The sequence below is a fragment of the Chiloscyllium punctatum genome, chromosome 3 (assembly GCF_047496795.1).
Source record: "Chiloscyllium punctatum isolate Juve2018m chromosome 3, sChiPun1.3, whole genome shotgun sequence".
In the NCBI taxonomy this organism is placed as follows: domain Eukaryota; kingdom Metazoa; phylum Chordata; class Chondrichthyes; order Orectolobiformes; family Hemiscylliidae; genus Chiloscyllium; species Chiloscyllium punctatum.
In genome coordinates this window covers 26,094,848-26,109,847 of record NC_092741.1, presented here as the reverse complement: position 1 = coordinate 26,109,847, position 15,000 = coordinate 26,094,848, and the positions used below count along the sequence as shown (strand labels likewise).

General features: G+C 51.7%; 9 non-coding genes across 9 annotated transcripts; all 9 read left to right on the top strand.

Moving 5' to 3' along the window:
• The first annotated feature begins 358 nt into the window (after nucleotides 1-358).
• LOC140468685 (5S ribosomal RNA) lies at nucleotides 359-477 on the top strand. The gene has a single exon (XR_011955798.1). It is a non-coding gene; the product is annotated as a 5S ribosomal RNA (ribosomal RNA).
• Nucleotides 478-1,990: 1,513 nt separating this feature from the next.
• On the top strand, nucleotides 1,991-2,109 carry LOC140470743 (5S ribosomal RNA). Its single transcript, XR_011956650.1, has one exon. It is a non-coding gene; the product is annotated as a 5S ribosomal RNA (ribosomal RNA).
• Nucleotides 2,110-3,616: 1,507 nt separating this feature from the next.
• LOC140468677 (5S ribosomal RNA) lies at nucleotides 3,617-3,735 on the top strand. The gene has a single exon (XR_011955797.1). It is a non-coding gene; the product is annotated as a 5S ribosomal RNA (ribosomal RNA).
• Nucleotides 3,736-5,248: 1,513 nt separating this feature from the next.
• On the top strand, nucleotides 5,249-5,367 carry LOC140470741 (5S ribosomal RNA). Its single transcript, XR_011956648.1, has one exon. It is a non-coding gene; the product is annotated as a 5S ribosomal RNA (ribosomal RNA).
• A 1,515-nt stretch (nucleotides 5,368-6,882) lies between these two features.
• LOC140470739 (5S ribosomal RNA) lies at nucleotides 6,883-7,001 on the top strand. Its single transcript, XR_011956647.1, has one exon. It is a non-coding gene; the product is annotated as a 5S ribosomal RNA (ribosomal RNA).
• Nucleotides 7,002-8,516: 1,515 nt separating this feature from the next.
• On the top strand, nucleotides 8,517-8,635 carry LOC140470666 (5S ribosomal RNA). Its single transcript, XR_011956597.1, has one exon. It is a non-coding gene; the product is annotated as a 5S ribosomal RNA (ribosomal RNA).
• A 1,515-nt stretch (nucleotides 8,636-10,150) lies between these two features.
• LOC140470187 (5S ribosomal RNA) lies at nucleotides 10,151-10,269 on the top strand. The gene has a single exon (XR_011956463.1). It is a non-coding gene; the product is annotated as a 5S ribosomal RNA (ribosomal RNA).
• A 1,507-nt stretch (nucleotides 10,270-11,776) lies between these two features.
• LOC140470264 (5S ribosomal RNA) lies at nucleotides 11,777-11,895 on the top strand. Its single transcript, XR_011956470.1, has one exon. It is a non-coding gene; the product is annotated as a 5S ribosomal RNA (ribosomal RNA).
• Nucleotides 11,896-13,410: 1,515 nt separating this feature from the next.
• On the top strand, nucleotides 13,411-13,529 carry LOC140471239 (5S ribosomal RNA). The gene has a single exon (XR_011956931.1). It is a non-coding gene; the product is annotated as a 5S ribosomal RNA (ribosomal RNA).
• Nucleotides 13,530-15,000: the final 1,471 nt, after the last annotated feature.

The window sequence follows — 15,000 nt, the reverse complement described above, 5'->3', positions numbered from 1 at the left end:
ATCATGAACATATATTGTAAAAAGCTGCGGTCCCAGTACTGATCCCTGCGGTACCCCACTGGTCACTGCCTGCCATTCCGAAATGGAGGCGTGGAGGAATGTGGAAGGATGAGAGAATGCAGGCTGCAGCCCTATGAAGCAGGGGGAGGTCTTGCAGTTGGCCTGTGTGGGGATGTGGGAGACGACAGGAGCCTGGTGGGCAAGGGCTAGCTGGAGGGAGGGAGGGAAGCACGCACGGAGGAGGAAGAGCAAAGAGAAAAGAGAGAAAAAAAAAACAAAGGGGATCAAGAGAAAGAGCAGCAAAGAAAATGTGGCTGGCCAGCACGCCTTGAAGTGGGGAGAAAAGGCAGGGTCCAGCGCCTATGGCCATACTAGTCTGAAAACGCCTGATCTCGTCTGATCTCGGAAGCTAAGCAGACTCAGGCCTGGTTAGTACTTGGATGGGAGACCGCCTGGGAATACCAGGTGCAGTAGGCTTTTTCCGCCAGCAGGGGCTGCTCAAGTCACCCCTCTGCACTCGTGTTGGGCCACGCACGCAATGCAGCGACAGGTTATTTTTGCTGCCGCTGCAGGCAGGAGACAGGGAGGGGAGGAGAGCGGAGCGCTGCCAAAATCAGCAAGAAAGAGGGAAAGAAAGGGATTGGGGCTGCACGCTGTCTGCGGCTGGCAGTCAGGAAAGGAGGGCAATAGACAATAGGTGCAGGAGTTGGCCATTCTGCCCTTGGAGCCTGCACCACCATTCAATATGATCATGGCTGATCATCCTTAATCAGTATCCTGTTCCTGCCTTATCTCCATAAGCCTTGATTCCACTATCCTTGAGAGCTCTGTCCAACTCTTTCTTCAATGAATCCAGAGACTGGGCCTCCACTGCCCTCTGGGGCAGAGCATTCCACACAGCCACCACTCTCTGGGTGAAGACGTTTCTCCTCATCTCTGTCCTAAACGGTCTACCCCGTATTTTTAAGCTGTGTCCTCTGTTTCGGCACTCACGTTTCCTGCCGCCAGAGTGTCCAATCCTTTGATAATCTTATATGTCTCAACCAGATCCCCTCTCAGTCTTCTAAACTCAAGGGTACACGAGCCCAGTCGCTCCAGTCTTTCAGTGTAAGGTAATCCCGCCATTCCAGGAATTGACCTCGTCAACCTACGCTGCACTCCCTCAATAGCCGGAATGTCTCTCCTCAAATTTGCAGACCAGAACTGCACACAGTACTCCAGGTGTGGTCTCACCAGGGCCCTGTACACCTGCAGAAGAACCTCTTTGCTTCTGTACTCGATCCCTCTTGTTATGAAGGCCAGCATGCTATTAGCCTTCTTCACTACCTGCTGTACCTGCATGCTTACCTTCATTGAGTGGTGTACAAGAACCCCCAGATCTCTCGGTACTGTCCCTTGACCGAAATTGATTCCATTTAGGTAGTAATCTGCCTTCGTGTTCTTGCCACCAAAGTGGATAAGCATCCATTTATCCACATTAAAGTGCATCTGCCATGCATCTGACCACTCACCTAACTTGTCCAGGTCACCCGGTAATCTCCTAACATCCTCATCACATTTCACCCTGCCACCCAGCTCAGTATCATCAGCAAATTTGCTAATGTTATTGCTAATAGCATCTTCTATATCATGAACATATATTGTAAAAAGCTGCGGTCCCAGTACTGATCCCTGCGGTACCCCACTGGTCACTGCCTGCCATTCCGAAATGGAGGCGTGGAGGAATGTGGAAGGATGAGAGAATGCAGGCTGCAGCCCTATGAAGCAGGGGGAGGTCTTGCAGTTGGCCTGTGTGGGGATGTGGGAGACGACAGGAGCCTGGTGGGCAAGGGCTAGCTGGAGGGAGGGAGGGAGTGAGGGAAGCACGCACGGAGGAGGAAGAGCAAAGAGAAAAGAGAGAAAAAAAACAAAGGGGATCAAGAGAAAGAGCAGCAAAGAAAATGTGGCTGGCCAGCACGCCTTGAAGTGGGGAGAAAAGGCAGGGGCCAGCGCCTACGGCCATACTAGTCTGAAAACGCCCGATCTCGTCTGATCTCGGAAGCTAAGCAGACTCAGGCCTGGTTAGTACTTGGATGGGATAAGGCCTGGGAATACCAGGTGCTGTAGGCTTTTTCCGCCAGCAGGGGCTGCTCAAGTCACCCCTCTGCACTCGTGTTGGGCCACGCACGCAATGCAGCGACAGGTTATTTTTGCTGCCGCTGCAGGCAGGAGACAGGGAGGGGAGGAGAGCGGAGCGCTGCCAAAATCAGCAAGAAAGAGGGAAAGAAAGGGATTGGGGCTGCACGCTGTCTGCGGCTGGCAGTCAGGAAAGGAGGGCAATAGACAATAGGTGCAGGAGTTGGCCATTCTGCCCTTGGAGCCTGCACCACCATTCAATATGATCATGGCTGATCATCCTTAATCAGTATCCTGTTCCTGCCTTATCTCCATAAGCCTTGATTCCACTATCCTTGAGAGCTCTGTCCAACTCTTTCTTCAATGAATCCAGAGACTGGGCCTCCACTGCCCTCTGGGGCAGAGCATTCCACACAGCCACCACTCTCTGGGTGAAGACGTTTCTCCTCATCTCTGTCCTAAACCGTCTACCCCGTATTTTTAAGCTGTGTCCTCTGTTTCGGCACTCACGTTTCCTGCCGCCAGAGTGTCCAATCCTTTGATAATCTTATATGTCTCAACCAGATCCCCTCTCAGTCTTCTAAACTCAAGGGTACACGAGCCCAGTCGCTCCAGTCTTTCAGTGTAAGGTAATCCCGCCATTCCAGGAATTGACCTCGTCAACCTACGCTGCACTCCCTCAATAGCCGGAATGTCTCTCCTCAAATTTGGAGACCAGAACTGCACACAGTACTCCAGGTGTGGTCTCACCAGGGCCCTGTACACCTGCAGAAGAACCTCTTTGCTTCTGTACTCGATCCCTCTTGTTATGAAGGCCAGCATGCTATTAGCCTTCTTCACTACCTGCTGTACCTGCATGCTTACCTTCATTGAGTGGTGTACAAGAACCCCCAGATCTCTCGGTACTGTCCCTTGACCGAAATTGATTCCATTTAGGTAGTAATCTGCCTTCGTGTTCTTGCCACCAAAGTGGATAAGCATCCATTTATCCACATTAAAGTGCATCTGCCATGCATCTGACCACTCACCTAACTTGTCCAGGTCACCCGGTAATCTCCTAACATCCTCATCACATTTCACCCTGCCACCCAGCTCAGTATCATCAGCAAATTTGCTAATGTTATTGCTAATAGCATCTTCTATATCATGAACATATATTGTAAAAAGCTGCGGTCCCAGTACTGATCCCTGCGGTACCTCACTGGTCACTGCCTGCCATTCCGAAATGGAGGCGTGGAGGAGTGTGGAAGGATGAGAGAATGCAGGCTGCAGCCCTATGAAGCAGGGGGAGGTCTTGCAGTTGGCCTGTGTGGGGATGTGGGAGACGACAGGAGCCTGGTGGGCAAGGGCTAGCTGGAGGGAGGGAGGGAAGCACGCACGGAGGAGGAAGAGCAAAGAGAAAAGAGAGAAAAAAAAAACAAAGGGGATCAAGAGAAAGAGCAGCAAAGAAAATGTGGCTGGCCAGCACGCCTTGAAGTGGGGAGAAAAGGCAGGGGCCAGCGCCTATGGCCATACTAGTCTGAAAACGCCTGATCTCGTCTGATCTCGGAAGCTAAGCAGACTCAGGCCTGGTTAGTACTTGGATGGGAGACCGCCTGGGAATACCAGGTGCAGTAGGCTTTTTCCGCCAGCAGGGGCTGCTCAAGTCACCCCTCTGCACTCGTGTTGGGCCACGCACGCAATGCAGCGACAGGTTATTTTTGCTGCCGCTGCAGGCAGGAGACAGGGAGGGGAGGAGAGCGGAGCGCTGCCAAAATCAGCAAGAAAGAGGGAAAGAAAGGGATTGGGGCTGCACGCTGTCTGCGGCTGGCAGTCAGGAAAGGAGGGCAATAGACAATAGGTGCAGGAGTTGGCCATTCTGCCCTTGGAGCCTGCACCACCATTCAATATGATCATGGCTGATCATCCTTAATCAGTATCCTGTTCCTGCCTTATCTCCATAAGCCTTGATTCCACTATCCTTGAGAGCTCTGTCCAACTCTTTCTTCAATGAATCCAGAGACTGGGCCTCCACTGCCCTCTGGGGCAGAGCATTCCACACAGCCACCACTCTCTGGGTGAAGACGTTTCTCCTCATCTCTGTCCTAAACGGTCTACCCCGTATTTTTAAGCTGTGTCCTCTGTTTCGGCACTCACGTTTCCTGCCGCCAGAGTGTCCAATCCTTTGATAATCTTATATGTCTCAACCAGATCCCCTCTCAGTCTTCTAAACTCAAGGGTACACGAGCCCAGTCGCTCCAGTCTTTCAGTGTAAGGTAATCCCGCCATTCCAGGAATTGACCTCGTCAACCTACGCTGCACTCCCTCAATAGCCGGAATGTCTCTCCTCAAATTTGCAGACCAGAACTGCACACAGTACTCCAGGTGTGGTCTCACCAGGGCCCTGTACACCTGCAGAAGAACCTCTTTGCTTCTGTACTCGATCCCTCTTGTTATGAAGGCCAGCATGCTATTAGCCTTCTTCACTACCTGCTGTACCTGCATGCTTACCTTCATTGAGTGGTGTACAAGAACCCCCAGATCTCTCGGTACTGTCCCTTGACCGAAATTGATTCCATTTAGGTAGTAATCTGCCTTCGTGTTCTTGCCACCAAAGTGGATAAGCATCCATTTATCCACATTAAAGTGCATCTGCCATGCATCTGACCACTCACCTAACTTGTCCAGGTCACCCGGTAATCTCCTAACATCCTCATCACATTTCACCCTGCCACCCAGCTCAGTATCATCAGCAAATTTGCTAATGTTATTGCTAATAGCATCTTCTATATCATGAACATATATTGTAAAAAGCTGCGGTCCCAGTACTGATCCCTGCGGTACCCCACTGGTCACTGCCTGCCATTCCGAAATGGAGGCGTGGAGGAATGTGGAAGGATGAGAGAATGCAGGCTGCAGCCCTATGAAGCAGGGGGAGGTCTTGCAGTTGGCCTGTGTGGGGATGTGGGAGACGACAGGAGCCTGGTGGGCAAGGGCTAGCTGGAGGGAGGGAGGGAGTGAGGGAAGCACGCACGGAGGAGGAAGAGCAAAGAGAAAAGAGAGAAAAAAAACAAAGGGGATCAAGAGAAAGAGCAGCAAAGAAAATGTGGCTGGCCAGCACGCCTTGAAGTGGGGAGAAAAGGCAGGGGCCAGCGCCTACGGCCATACTAGTCTGAAAACGCCCGATCTCGTCTGATCTCGGAAGCTAAGCAGACTCAGGCCTGGTTAGTACTTGGATGGGATAAGGCCTGGGAATACCAGGTGCTGTAGGCTTTTTCCGCCAGCAGGGGCTGCTCAAGTCACCCCTCTGCACTCGTGTTGGGCCACGCACGCAATGCAGCGACAGGTTATTTTTGCTGCCGCTGCAGGCAGGAGACAGGGAGGGGAGGAGAGCGGAGCGCTGCCAAAATCAGCAAGAAAGAGGGAAAGAAAGGGATTGGGGCTGCACGCTGTCTGCGGCTGGCAGTCAGGAAAGGAGGGCAATAGACAATAGGTGCAGGAGTTGGCCATTCTGCCCTTGGAGCCTGCACCACCATTCAATATGATCATGGCTGATCATCCTTAATCAGTATCCTGTTCCTGCCTTATCTCCATAAGCCTTGATTCCACTATCCTTGAGAGCTCTGTCCAACTCTTTCTTCAATGAATCCAGAGACTGGGCCTCCACTGCCCTCTGGGGCAGAGCATTCCACACAGCCACCACTCTCTGGGTGAAGACGTTTCTCCTCATCTCTGTCCTAAACCGTCTACCCCGTATTTTTAAGCTGTGTCCTCTGTTTCGGCACTCACGTTTCCTGCCGCCAGAGTGTCCAATCCTTTGATAATCTTATATGTCTCAACCAGATCCCCTCTCAGTCTTCTAAACTCAAGGGTACACGAGCCCAGTCGCTCCAGTCTTTCAGTGTAAGGTAATCCCGCCATTCCAGGAATTGACCTCGTCAACCTACGCTGCACTCCCTCAATAGCCGGAATGTCTCTCCTCAAATTTGGAGACCAGAACTGCACACAGTCCTCCAGGTGTGGTCTCACCAGGGCCCTGTACACCTGCAGAAGAACCTCTTTGCTTCTGTACTCGATCCCTCTTGTTATGAAGGCCAGCATGCTATTAGCCTTCTTCACTACCTGCTGTACCTGCATGCTTACCTTCATTGAGTGGTGTACAAGAACCCCCAGATCTCTCGGTACTGTCCCTTGACCGAAATTGATTCCATTTAGGTAGTAATCTGCCTTCGTGTTCTTGCCACCAAAGTGGATAAGCATCCATTTATCCACATTAAAGTGCATCTGCCATGCATCTGACCACTCACCTAACTTGTCCAGGTCACCCGGTAATCTCCTAACATCCTCATCACATTTCACCCTGCCACCCAGCTCAGTATCATCAGCAAATTTGCTAATGTTATTGCTAATAGCATCTTCTATATCATGAACATATATTGTAAAAAGCTGCGGTCCCAGTACTGATCCCTGCGGTACCTCACTGGTCACTGCCTGCCATTCCGAAATGGAGGCGTGGAGGAGTGTGGAAGGATGAGAGAATGCAGGCTGCAGCCCTATGAAGCAGGGGGAGGTCTTGCAGTTGGCCTGTGTGGGGATGTGGGAGATGACAGGAGCCTGGTGGGCAAGGGCTAGCTGGAGGGAGGGAGGGAGGGAGGGAAGCACGCACGGAGGAGGAAGAGCAAAGAGAAAAGAGAGAAAAAAAAAACAAAGGGGATCAAGAGAAAGAGCAGCAAAGAAAATGTGGCTGGCCAGCACGCCTTGAAGTGGGGAGAAAAGGCAGGGGCCAGCGCCTACGGCCATACTAGTCTGAAAACGCCCGATCTCGTCTGATCTCGGAAGCTAAGCAGACTCAGGCCTGGTTAGTACTTGGATGGGATAAGGCCTGGGAATACCAGGTGCTGTAGGCTTTTTCCGCCAGCAGGGGCTGCTCAAGTCACCCCTCTGCACTCGTGTTGGGCCACGCACGCAATGCAGCGACAGGTTATTTTTGCTGCCGCTGCAGGCAGGAGACAGGGAGGGGAGGAGAGCGGAGCGCTGCCAAAATCAGCAAGAAAGAGGGAAAGAAAGGGATTGGGGCTGCACGCTGTCTGCGGCTGGCAGTCAGGAAAGGAGGGCAATAGACAATAGGTGCAGGAGTTGGCCATTCTGCCCTTGGAGCCTGCACCACCATTCAATATGATCATGGCTGATCATCCTTAATCAGTATCCTGTTCCTGCCTTATCTCCATAAGCCTTGATTCCACTATCCTTGAGAGCTCTGTCCAACTCTTTCTTCAATGAATCCAGAGACTGGGCCTCCACTGCCCTCTGGGGCAGAGCATTCCACACAGCCACCACTCTCTGGGTGAAGACGTTTCTCCTCATCTCTGTCCTAAACCGTCTACCCCGTATTTTTAAGCTGTGTCCTCTGTTTCGGCACTCACGTTTCCTGCCGCCAGAGTGTCCAATCCTTTGATAATCTTATATGTCTCAACCAGATCCCCTCTCAGTCTTCTAAACTCAAGGGTACACGAGCCCAGTCGCTCCAGTCTTTCAGTGTAAGGTAATCCCGCCATTCCAGGAATTGACCTCGTCAACCTACGCTGCACTCCCTCAATAGCCGGAATGTCTCTCCTCAAATTTGGAGACCAGAACTGCACACAGTACTCCAGGTGTGGTCTCACCAGGGCCCTGTACACCTGCAGAAGAACCTCTTTGCTTCTGTACTCGATCCCTCTTGTTATGAAGGCCAGCATGCTATTAGCCTTCTTCACTACCTGCTGTACCTGCATGCTTACCTTCATTGAGTGGTGTACAAGAACCCCCAGATCTCTCGGTACTGTCCCTTGACCGAAATTGATTCCATTTAGGTAGTAATCTGCCTTCGTGTTCTTGCCACCAAAGTGGATAAGCATCCATTTATCCACATTAAAGTGCATCTGCCATGCATCTGACCACTCACCTAACTTGTCCAGGTCACCCGGTAATCTCCTAACATCCTCATCACATTTCACCCTGCCACCCAGCTCAGTATCATCAGCAAATTTGCTAATGTTATTGCTAATAGCATCTTCTATATCATGAACATATATTGTAAAAAGCTGCGGTCCCAGTGCTGATCCCTGCGGTACCCCACTGGTCACTGCCTGCCATTCCGAAATGGAGGCGTGGAGGAATGTGGAAGGATGAGAGAATGCAGGCTGCAGCCCTATGAAGCAGGGGGAGGTCTTGCAGTTGGCCTGTGTGGGGATGTGGGAGACGACAGGAGCCTGGTGGGCAAGGGCTAGCTGGAGGGAGGGAGGGAGTGAGGGAAGCACGCACGGAGGAGGAAGAGCAAAGAGAAAAGAGAGAAAAAAAAAACAAAGGGGATCAAGAGAAAGAGCAGCAAAGAAAATGTGGCTGGCCAGCACGCCTTGAAGTGGGGAGAAAAGGCAGGGGCCAGCGCCTACGGCCATACTAGTCTGAAAACGCCTGATCTCGTCTGATCTCGGAAGCTAAGCAGACTCAGGCCTGGTTAGTACTTGGATGGGAGACCGCCTGGGAATACCAGCTGCAGTAGGCTTTTTCAGCCAGGAGGGGCTGCTCAAGTCACCCCTCTGCACTCGTGTTGGGCCACGCACGCAATGCAGCGACAGGTTATTTTTGCTGCCGCTGCAGGCAGGAGACAGGGAGGGGAGGAGAGCGGAGCGCTGCCAAAATCAGCAAGAAAGAGGGAAAGAAAGGGATTGGGGCTGCACGCTGTCTGCGGCTGGCAGTCAGGAAAGGAGGGCAATAGACAATAGGTGCAGGAGTTGGCCATTCTGCCCTTGGAGCCTGCACCACCATTCAATATGATCATGGCTGATCATCCTTAATCAGTATCCTGTTCCTGCCTTATCTCCATAAGCCTTGATTCCACTATCCTTGAGAGCTCTGTCCAACTCTTTCTTCAATGAATCCAGAGACTGGGCCTCCACTGCCCTCTGGGGCAGAGCATTCCACACAGCCACCACTCTCTGGGTGAAGACGTTTCTCCTCATCTCTGTCCTAAACGGTCTACCCCGTATTTTTAAGCTGTGTCCTCTGTTTCGGCACTCACGTTTCCTGCCGCCAGAGTGTCCAATCCTTTGATAATCTTATATGTCTCAACCAGATCCCCTCTCAGTCTTCTAAACTCAAGGGTACACGAGCCCAGTCGCTCCAGTCTTTCAGTGTAAGGTAATCCCGCCATTCCAGGAATTGACCTCGTCAACCTACGCTGCACTCCCTCAATAGCCGGAATGTCTCTCCTCAAATTTGGAGACCAGAACTGCACACAGTACTCCAGGTGTGGTCTCACCAGGGCCCTGTACACCTGCAGAAGAACCTCTTTGCTTCTGTACTCGATCCCTCTTGTTATGAAGGCCAGCATGCTATTAGCCTTCTTCACTACCTGCTGTACCTGCATGCTTACCTTCATTGAGTGGTGTACAAGAACCCCCAGATCTCTCGGTACTGTCCCTTGACCGAAATTGATTCCATTTAGGTAGTAATCTGCCTTCGTGTTCTTGCCACCAAAGTGGATAAGCATCCATTTATCCACATTAAAGTGCATCTGCCATGCATCTGACCACTCACCTAACTTGTCCAGGTCACCCGGTAATCTCCTAACATCCTCATCACATTTCACCCTGCCACCCAGCTCAGTATCATCAGCAAATTTGCTAATGTTATTGCTAATAGCATCTTCTATATCATGAACATATATTGTAAAAAGCTGCGGTCCCAGTACTGATCCCTGCGGTACCCCACTGGTCACTGCCTGCCATTCCGAAATGGAGGCGTGGAGGAATGTGGAAGGATGAGAGAATGCAGGCTGCAGCCCTATGAAGCAGGGGGAGGTCTTGCAGTTGGCCTGTGTGGGGATGTGGGAGACGACAGGAGCCTGGTGGGCAAGGGCTAGCTGGAGGGAGGGAGGGAGGGAGGGAAGCACGCACGGAGGAGGAAGAGCAAAGAGAAAAGAGAGAAAAAAAAAACAAAGGGGATCAAGAGAAAGAGCAGCAAAGAAAATGTGGCTGGCCAGCACGCCTTGAAGTGGGGAGAAAAGGCAGGGGCCAGCGCCTACGGCCATACTAGTCTGAAAACGCCCGATCTCGTCTGATCTCGGAAACTAAGCAGACTCAGGCCTGATTAGTACTTGGATGGGTGACCGCCTGGGAATACCAGGTGCAGTCGGCTTTTTCCGCCAGCAGGGGCTGCTCAAGTCACCCCTCTGCACTCGTGTTGGGCCACGCACGCAATGCAGCGACAGGTTATTTTTGCTGCCGCTGCAGGCAGGAGACAGGGAGGGGAGGAGAGCGGAGCGCTGCCAAAATCAGCAAGAAAGAGGGAAAGAAAGGGATTGGGGCTGCACGCTGTCTGCGGCTGGCAGTCAGGAAAGGAGGGCAATAGACAATAGGTGCAGGAGTTGGCCATTCTGCCCTTGGAGCCTGCACCACCATTCAATATGATCATGGCTGATCATCCTTAATCAGTATCCTGTTCCTGCCTTATCTCCATAAGCCTTGATTCCACTATCCTTGAGAGCTCTGTCCAACTCTTTCTTCAATGAATCCAGAGACTGGGCCTCCACTGCCCTCTGGGGCAGAGCATTCCACACAGCCACCACTCTCTGGGTGAAGACGTTTCTCCTCATCTCTGTCCTAAACGGTCTACCCCGTATTTTTAAGCTGTGTCCTCTGTTTCGGCACTCACGTTTCCTGCCGCCAGAGTGTCCAATCCTTTGATAATCTTATATGTCTCAACCAGATCCCCTCTCAGTCTTCTAAACTCAAGGGTACACGAGCCCAGTCGCTCCAGTCTTTCAGTGTAAGGTAATCCCGCCATTCCAGGAATTGACCTCGTCAACCTACGCTGCACTCCCTCAATAGCCGGAATGTCTCTCCTCAAATTTGGAGACCAGAACTGCACACAGTACTCCAGGTGTGGTCTCACCAGGGCCCTGTACACCTGCAGAAGAACCTCTTTGCTTCTGTACTCGATCCCTCTTGTTATGAAGGCCAGCATGCTATTAGCCTTCTTCACTACCTGCTGTACCTGCATGCTTACCTTCATTGAGTGGTGTACAAGAACCCCCAGATCTCTCGGTACTGTCCCTTGACCGAAATTGATTCCATTTAGGTAGTAATCTGCCTTCGTGTTCTTGCCACCAAAGTGGATAAGCATCCATTTATCCACATTAAAGTGCATCTGCCATGCATCTGACCACTCACCTAACTTGTCCAGGTCACCCGGTAATCTCCTAACATCCTCATCACATTTCACCCTGCCACCCAGCTCAGTATCATCAGCAAATTTGCTAATGTTATTGCTAATAGCATCTTCTATATCATGAACATATATTGTAAAAAGCTGCGGTCCCAGTACTGATCCCTGCGGTACCCCACTGGTCACTGCCTGCCATTCCGAAATGGAGGCGTGGAGGAATGTGGAAGGATGAGAGAATGCAGGCTGCAGCCCTATGAAGCAGGGGGAGGTCTTGCAGTTGGCCTGTGTGGGGATGTGGGAGACGACAGGAGCCTGGTGGGCAAGGGCTAGCTGGAGGGAGGGAGGGAAGCACGCACGGAGGAGGAAGAGCAAAGAGAAAAGAGAGAAAAAAAAAACAAAGGGGATCAAGAGAAAGAGCAGCAAAGAAAATGTGGCTGGCCAGCACGCCTTGAAGTGGGGAGAAAAGGCAGGGGCCAGCGCCTATGGCCATACTAGTCTGAAAACGCCCGATCTCGTCCGATCTTGGAAGTTAAGCAGACTCAGGCCTGGTTAGTACTTGGATGGGAGAGCGCCTGGGAATACCAGGTGCTGTCGGCTTTTTCCGCCAGCAGGGGCTGCTCAAGTCACCCCTCTGCACTCGTGTTGGGCCACGCACGCAATGCAGCGACAGGTTATTTTTGCTGCCGCTGCAGGCAGGAGACAGGGAGGGGAGGAGAGCGGAGCGCTGCCAAAATCAGCAAGAAAGAGGGAAAGAAAGGGATTGGGGCTGCACGCTGTCTGCGGCTGGCAGTCAGGAAAGGAGGGCAATAGACAATAGGTGCAGGAGTTGGCCATTCTGCCCTTGGAGCCTGCACCACCATTCAATATGATCATGGCTGATCATCCTTAATCAGTATCCTGTTCCTGCCTTATCTCCATAAGCCTTGATTCCACTATCCTTGAGAGCTCTGTCCAACTCTTTCTTCAATGAATCCAGAGACTGGGCCTCCACTGCCCTCTGGGGCAGAGCATTCCACACAGCCACCACTTACTGGGTAAAGACGTTTCTCCTCATCTCTGTCCTAAACGGTCTACCCCGTATTTTTAAGCTGTGTCCTCTGTTTCGGCACTCACGTTTCCTGTCGCCAGAGTGTCCAATCCTTTGATAATCTTATATGTCTCAACCAGATCCCCTCTCAGTCTTCTAAACTCAAGGGTACACGAGCCCAGTCGCTCCAGTCTTTCAGTGTAAGGTAATCCCGCCATTCCAGGAATTGACCTCGTCAACCTACGCTGCACTCCCTCAATAGCCAGAATGTCTCTCCTCAAATTTGGAGACCAGAACTGTACACAGTACTCCAGGTGTGGTCTCACCAGGGCCCTGTACACCTGCAGAAGAACCTCTTTGCTTCTGTACTCGATCCCTCTTGTTATGAAGGCCAGCATGCTATTAGCCTTCTTCACTACCTGCTGTACCTGCATGCTTACCTTCATTGAGTGGTGTACAAGAACCCCCAGATCTCTCGGTACTGTCCCTTGACCGAAATTGATTCCATTTAGGTAGTAATCTGCCTTCCTGTTCTTGCCACCAAAGTGGATAAGCATCCATTTATCCACATTAAAGTGCATCTGCCATGCATCTGACCACTCACCTAACTTGTCCAGGTCACCCGGTAATCTCCTAACATCCTCATCACATTTCACCCTGCCACCCAGCTCAGTATCATCAGCAAATTTGCTAATGTTATTGCTAATAGCATCTTCTATATCATGAACATATATTGTAAAAAGCTGCGGTCCCAGTACTGATCCCTGCGGTACCCCACTGGTCACTGCCTGCCATTCCGAAATGGAGGCGTGGAGGAGTGTGGAAGGATGAGAGAATGCAGGCTGCAGCCCTATGAAGCAGGGGGAGGTCTTGCAGTTGGCCTGTGTGGGGATGTGGGAGACGACAGGAGCCTGGTGGGCAAGGGCTAGCTGGAGGGAGGGAGGGAGGGAGGGAAGCACGCACGGAGGAGGAAGAGCAAAGAGAAAAGAGAGAAAAAAAAAACAAAGGGGATCAAGAGAAAGAGCAGCAAAGAAAATGTGGCTGGCCAGCACGCCTTGAAGTGGGGAGAAAAGGCAGGGGCCAGCGCCTACGGCCGTACTAGTCTGAAAACGCCCGATCTCGTCTGATCTCGGTAGCTAAGCAGACTCAGGCCTGGTTAGTACTTGGATGGGAGACTGCCTGGGAATACCAGATGCAGTAGGCTTTTTCCGCCAGCAGGGGCTGCTCAAGTCACCCCTCTGCACTCGTGTTGGGCCACGCACGCAATGCAGCGACAGGTTATTTTTGCTGCCGCTGCAGGCAGGAGACAGGGAGGGGAGGAGAGCGGAGCGCTGCCAAAATCAGCAAGAAAGAGGGAAAGAAAGGGATTGGGGCTGCACGCTGTCTGCGGCTGGCAGTCAGGAAAGGAGGGCAATAGACAATAGGTGCAGGAGTTGGCCATTCTGCCCTTGGAGCCTGCACCACCATTCAATATGATCATGGCTGATCATCCTTAATCAGTATCCTGTTCCTGCCTTATCTCCATAAGCCTTGATTCCACTATCCTTGAGAGCTCTGTCCAACTCTTTCTTCAATGAATCCAGAGACTGGGCCTCCACTGCCCTCTGGGGCAGAGCATTCCACACAGCCACCACTCTCTGGGTGAAGACGTTTCTCCTCATCTCTGTCCTAAACGGTCTACCCCGTATTTTTAAGCTGTGTCCTCTGTTTCGGCACTCACGTTTCCTGCCGCCAGAGTGTCCAATCCTTTGATAATCTTATATGTCTCAACCAGATCCCCTCTCAGTCTTCTAAACTCAAGGGTACACGAGCCCAGTCGCTCCAGTCTTTCAGTGTAAGGTAATCCCGCCATTCCAGGAATTGACCTCGTCAACCTACGCTGCACTCCCTCAATAGCCGGAATGTCTCTCCTCAAATTTGGAGACCAGAACTGCACACAGTACTCCAGGTGTGGTCTCACCAGGGCCCTGTACACCTGCAGAAGAACCTCTTTGCTTCTGTACTCGATCCCTCTTGTTATGAAGGCCAGCATGCTATTAGCCTTCTTCACTACCTGCTGTACCTGCATGCTTACCTTCATTGAGTGGTGTACAAGAACCCCCAGATCTCTCGGTACTGTCCCTTGACCGAAATTGATTCCATTTAGGTAGTAATCTGCCTTCGTGTTCTTGCCACCAAAGTGGATAAGCATCCATTTATCCACATTAAAGTGCATCTGCCATGCATCTGACCACTCACCTAACTTGTCCAGGTCACCCGGTAATCTCCTAACATCCTCATCACATTTCACCCTGCCACCCAGCTCAGTATCATCAGCAAATTTGCTAATGTTATTGCTAATAGCATCTTCTATATTATGAACATATATTGTAAAAAGCTGCGGTCCCAGTACTGATCCCTGCGGTACCCCACAGGTCACTGCCTGCCATTCCGAAATGGAGGCGTGGAGGAGTGTGGAAGGATGAGAGAATGCAGGCTGCAGCCCTATGAAGCAGGGGGAGGTCTTGCAGTCGGCCTGTGTGGGGATGTGGGAGACGACAGGAGCCTGGTGGGCAAGGGCTAGCTGGAGGGAGGGAGGGAGGGAGGGAAGCACGCACGGAGGAGGAAGAGCAAAGAGAAAAGAGAGAAAAAAAAAACAAAGGGGATCAAGAGAAAGAGCAGCAAAGAAAATGTGG